This window comes from Rutidosis leptorrhynchoides, chromosome 5 (genome assembly GCF_046630445.1).
Source record: "Rutidosis leptorrhynchoides isolate AG116_Rl617_1_P2 chromosome 5, CSIRO_AGI_Rlap_v1, whole genome shotgun sequence".
Classification (NCBI taxonomy): domain Eukaryota; kingdom Viridiplantae; phylum Streptophyta; class Magnoliopsida; order Asterales; family Asteraceae; genus Rutidosis; species Rutidosis leptorrhynchoides.
Window position 1 is genome coordinate 164,888,414 of NC_092337.1, and position 6,000 is coordinate 164,894,413.

Below are 6,000 nucleotides of genomic sequence, written 5' to 3' on the forward strand. Positions count from 1 at the left end.
AACCGTTTTAAACTAAGGAAATATTGGGTATTGTTCGAGGTATTGTTCTTAAATCCAAGGCCAACCATACAGTCGTCTACCATCATTACGTCTACGCAATTTGCCTACAATATTGAGTCTCAATATTGAACCGTGAGTTTATAGTCTCCCTTTTTAAATACTTTAAATATTTTTGGGCTGAGAATACATGCAATTTATTTTAAACGCAATAAGACACAAGTACATACTAAATTCTACACTGAGTTAAACCGAAAATCCCTTAGCTTTGGTAACTAGTAGCTGCCAGTACATAGGATATGGACTGGTGGGCGCGAATAATTGTATATGGATCCATAGGACTTGACATCCCCGTCCGAGCTAGAGCGCTAGCCTTTTAACGGACGTATGTTATTTGAGTTTATGACACGTTGGTTTGCGTGTATTAAAACGAATGGGGTAATTATCCTTATAGCGTTAAGTTTAGTTACCAGGGTGCTCTGTTACGTAGAATCTATTGATAAACTTTTGCTGAAATCTTGTGGTATATCTTTATATATTTATGACTCGAGCAATTAAACCTATAACTCACCAACATTCGTGTTGACCTTTTTATCATGTTTTATTCTCAGGTCCTTAGACTGCTTCCGCTGTGATGTACTTGTTGCCTGCATGGAGTCTCTCATGCTTTATATAAAGTTTATTGCATTCGAAATCAAACTGCGTTGTGTAATAAATAATTTGACTGTGATGTCAAACTGTATGATAAAAACTTATGTATTTTGGGGATTTGCTTATACCTAAGCACTCACCCACATGTTTATAACTTTCTATGTTTAGAAAGTCACTTATTTTAATGAATGCAATATTTTATCAAAACGTATCATATAGAGGTCAAAACCTCACTGTGTAATCAATTATTAACGTGCCGCGTCAATAGCGATTTTGACGGGTCGTTACAGTTGGTATCCGAGCTTGAGTTCTAAACTAAAATGTGCATCATTGCCTCTAGACGATAAATATACTATTGAATTAGCTAATGGTAAATTGATAAAAGCCGATAAAATTTGCCATGGTTGCGAAATAAATCTTGCTGGTGAAACCTTCAAAATCGATTTGATACCCATAGAATTAGGAAGTTTTGACGTAATCGTTGGGATGGACTGGATGTCCAAAACAAGAGCGGAAGTTGTTTGCGCTGAGAAAGCAATCCGCATCCCTCGTAAGGATGAAACGTCATTAATGATTTATGGGGAGAAGAGCAACTAAAAGCTGAACCTTATCAGCTGTATGAAGGCCCAAAAACTTATAAGAAAAGGTTGTTATGCTATTCTGGAATACGTAAAGAAGATCGATACTGAAGAAAGAAGCATTGATGACATGCTGGTTGTAAGAGAATATTCCGGAGTATTTTCAGAAGAATTACCGGGGCTACCTCCACACAGATGTGTAGAATTCCATATTGATCTCATACCAGGAGCTGCACCTGTAGCCCGATCCCCATATAGACTTGCACCTTCAGAAATGCAAGAATTACAAAATCAGTTTCAAGAATTATCGGACCGTGGATTTATTCATCCCAGCTTTTCACCTTGGGGTGCTCCTATTCTGTTCGTCAAGAAGAATGATGGATCTATGAGAATGTGCATAGATTACTGAGAATTAAACAAATTAACGATCAAGAATCGATACCCATTACCGAGGATTGATGATATGTTTGATCAATTGCAAGGATCAAGTGTTTATTCTAAGATTGATCTACGCTCCGGATATCATCAGCTGAGAGTGAAGGAAAAAGATGTTCCTAAAACCGCGTTCAGAACCCGTTACGGTCACTATGAGTTTTTAGTCATGCCTTTTGGATTGACTAATGCTCCAGCAGTATTTATGGATCTAATGAATCGTATCTGTAGACCGTATTTAGACAAATTTGTTATTGTTTTTATCGACGACATATTGATTTACTCGAAGAACAAGGAAGAACATGAGCGACACTTAAGACTGGTACTGGAGGTACTCAAGAAAGAAGAACTGTACACAAAATTTTCAAAGTGTGATTTCTGGTTACAAGAAGTACAGTTTTTGGGCCATGTTGTCAGTAAACATGGAATTAAAGTTGACCCTGCCAAGATCGAAGCCATTAGTAAATGGGAAACACCGAAGACTCCAACACAAATCCGCCAATTCTTAGGTCTTGCTGGTTACTACCGAAGATTCATTCAAGATTTTTCTAAAATCGCCAAACCCTTAAATGCATTGACTCAAAAGGGAAAGAAGTATGATTGGTTCACAGAACAGGAATCCTCATTCCAGTTATTAAAGAAGATGTTAACGTCTGCACCCATTTTGTCATTACCGGAAGGAAATGATGATTTCGTGATCTATTGTGACGCTTCGTGCCAAGGTTTAGGATGTGTATTAATGCAACGCACAAAAGTTATCGCATATGCTTCACGACAACTAAAAATTCATGAAAAGAACTATACGACGCACGATTTGGAACTTGGAGCAGTAGTTTTTGCACTCAAAATATGGAGACACTATCTATATGGCACCAAGTGTACAGTGTACACCGACCATAAGAGTCTTCAGCATATTTTTGATCAAAAACAACTCAATATGAGGCAACGTCACTGGGTAGAGTTGTTAAACGATTACTATTGTGAAATCCATTACCACCCCGGAAAGGCTAATGTTGTAGCTGATGCCCTAAGTCGGAAAGAAAGAGTAAAAGCTCTTAGGGTTCGAGCTTTAAATATTACAAGTCGTACTGATCTCACAAAGCAAATTCAAGCAGCACAGTTAGAGGCCTTAAAAGAAGAAAATGAAAAAGGCGAAATGAGCAAAGGGTTAGAAAAACAACTTGAAGTAAGAGCCGATGGAACCCTGTATTTTACTGGTAGGATATGGGTACCAAAACATGGTAACCTAAGGCAACTAGTACTGGATGAAGCACACAAAACGAGGTACTCAATTCATCCATGAAACGGGAAAATGTACCACGATCTCAAGAAGTTCTATTGGTGGCCTAATATGAAGACAGAAATTGCTACTTATGTTAGCAAATGTTTGACGTGTGCAAAGGTCAAAGCTGAGCACCAAAAGCCGTCAGGATTCCTGCAACAACCAGAAATTCCGCAGTGGAAATGGGAAAGAATAACCATAGATTTCATTACGAAATTGCCAAGGACTGCAAGTAGTCATGATACTATTTGGGTGATAGTTGATCGTCTAACTAAATCAGCTCACTTTCTACGAATAAAGGAGACAGACAGTATAGAGAGATTAGCACGCCTATATTTGAAGGAAGTAGTTTCCAGGCATGGTGTACCTATCTCCATCATATCTGATCGTGATACCCAATTCACATCACGTTTTTGGCAGTCATTACAAAAAGCATTGGGAACTCGATAGAATATGAGCACCCCTTATCACCCACAGACAGATGGTCAAAGTGAAAGAACTATACAAACATTAGAAGACATGTTACGGGCATGTGTGATTGACTTTAGAACCGGTTGGGATCAACACTTACCATTGGCAGAAATTTCATACAATAACAGCTATCATACGAGCATCAACGTAGCGCCATTTGAAGCACTTTATGGTAGAAAGTGCATATCTCCTATCTGTTGGAGTGAAGTAGGAGAAAGACAACTTACTGGACCAGAAATTATTCACGAAACCACCGAAAAGATCATTTAAATACAACAGCGATTGAAAACGGCCATGAGTCGCCAAAAGAGTTATGCTGATGTAAGAAGAAAACCGCTAGAATTTCAAGTGGGTGACAAAGTTATGTTGAAAGTGTCACCCTGGAAAGGCATTGTACAATTCGGTAAACGAGGAAAGTTAAGTCCTAGGTACGTAGGACCCTTTGAAATCACCGAAAGAATTGGAGCAGTTGCTTATCGATTAAAGCTACCGCAAGAACTTAGTAGTGTTCATGACACATTTCAAGTGTCAAATTTGAAGAAATGTTTAGCAGAAGAGGATATCGTAATTCCTCTTGACGAAATACGAATCAATGATAAACTCCATTTTATTGAAGAACCTGTTGAAATCATGGACCGTGAAGTCAAAAAATTAAAACAAATCAAAATACAGATAGTTAGGGTTCGTTGGAACGCTATACGAGGACCCGAGTTTACTTGGGAACGTGAAGATCAAATGAAGCAAAAGTATCCACATTTGTTCAATGATATCGCTCATAAAACAGGTACTACTCAAAATTTTGGGACGAAATTTTCTTTAACGGGCAGGTACTGTGATGATCCGAAAAATTTTGACTTATTTAAACCAATTCTCTATACGATTTATTATTTTGACACAGTCTGTTAGATTGAGTCTCAAAATTTTAGAACTGTTTCATATTTTCAATTACCTTTGACTACTCTCGACGATTCATGAACAATTATATGTATGTATATATATATATATATATATATATATATATATATATATATATATATATATATATATATATTATAAGATGTACAAGTAAAACACTATTTGCTACAGTAAAACCGACTTTGCTACAGTAAAACATTATTTGCTACAGTGAAACCGACTTTGCTACAGTGCTACAGTGAAAATGACTTTGCTACAGTAAAACACTATTGCTTCAGTGTATTTTGGAGTTCTTGGGGTTGTCACACAAAAAAAATTTCTCATTTGATCCCCTATATATATATATATATATATATATATATATATATATATATATATATATATATATATATATATATATATATATATATATATATATATATATATATATATATATGGGAGAGATCAAGAGATGAGTAGCATAATAGGGATAAGGGGATAAGTAAATCCTGACCACAAATCTCATAAACTTAAAGAAAAAATGTGGAGGGGCAATATGGTCATTTGATAATTCTTTTTAATTTTAAAACACCTAATAATAAAAGGAAAAAATAACTTGATTGACTGTTTATGTTCATCAAACACACAACCTTATCGAAGATTCATCATCAATTTAATCCTCAAATTCATTAACAATTCAATCATCAAATCGATCATTCAAGTAGAGTGAATATTGAATAGAGTTGCATTGATGAATTTGAATAAGTTTTTCATAAATAAATAAAAAAAGCTTCCTGAACCCCGTGGGTGCTAATTTCACTGTATGTTCTAGTGGTCCCCATCAATTCATTATCACAAAATCATTATCATCGTCGCTGCAATTAGTTTTTACACAATTTATGTTTGGCGACTTGACTCTATTGAGTCGACAACAATCGTCGATTTATTCGCGACTTGAATGACTCTTAGACCCTAAATTAAATTTCATGCAGGATTTAAAATCCATGGAAATTTGATTCTACCATTTTCATGGCGTCTATTATTATTTTAGTTTTATTTTTTTTTAAACTTTTTCATACTAAAAGGCCGGAGGTCCTCTCGGAAACAATCTCTTTATCCGTTGAATAAAGAGAGGGATAACTTTCTCTACTCTTGAGAGTGTTTCACTCTGGGTAGAGAAACGACTTGTCTTTATTCTCGGATAGGGGAAGGATTGTCTACATCTCACCTCCCCCACACACCACTCATGTGGTATTGGGTTTTGTTGTTGTTGTTGTTGTTGTTGTTGTTGTTGTTGTTGTTGTTGTTGTTGTTGTTGTTGTTGTTGTTGTTGTTGTTGTTATGTTTGTATCTGTTTTTCCATTTTTATTCATTCACAATCGCATTTGTAGTTAATTTTAATGGTGAACCTATGTGTAGCCCGCTGTGACAACCCGGAAATTTCTGACCAAATTTAAACTTTATCTTTATATTATTCCGACACGATAAGCAAAGTTTGTTAAGTTGAATCTCAAGGATGTTAAACCATGTTCATACATTCATTTAACCTCGACCAAATTCAAATGATTCACGAACCATAATATGAACGGATATGATTATATATGTATATGTGTATATATTATAACTTGAAAATATTAACAAAGTATTAAACGTATAATACTTTACATGAACGTATTTGTTTCAATATGTTTATTG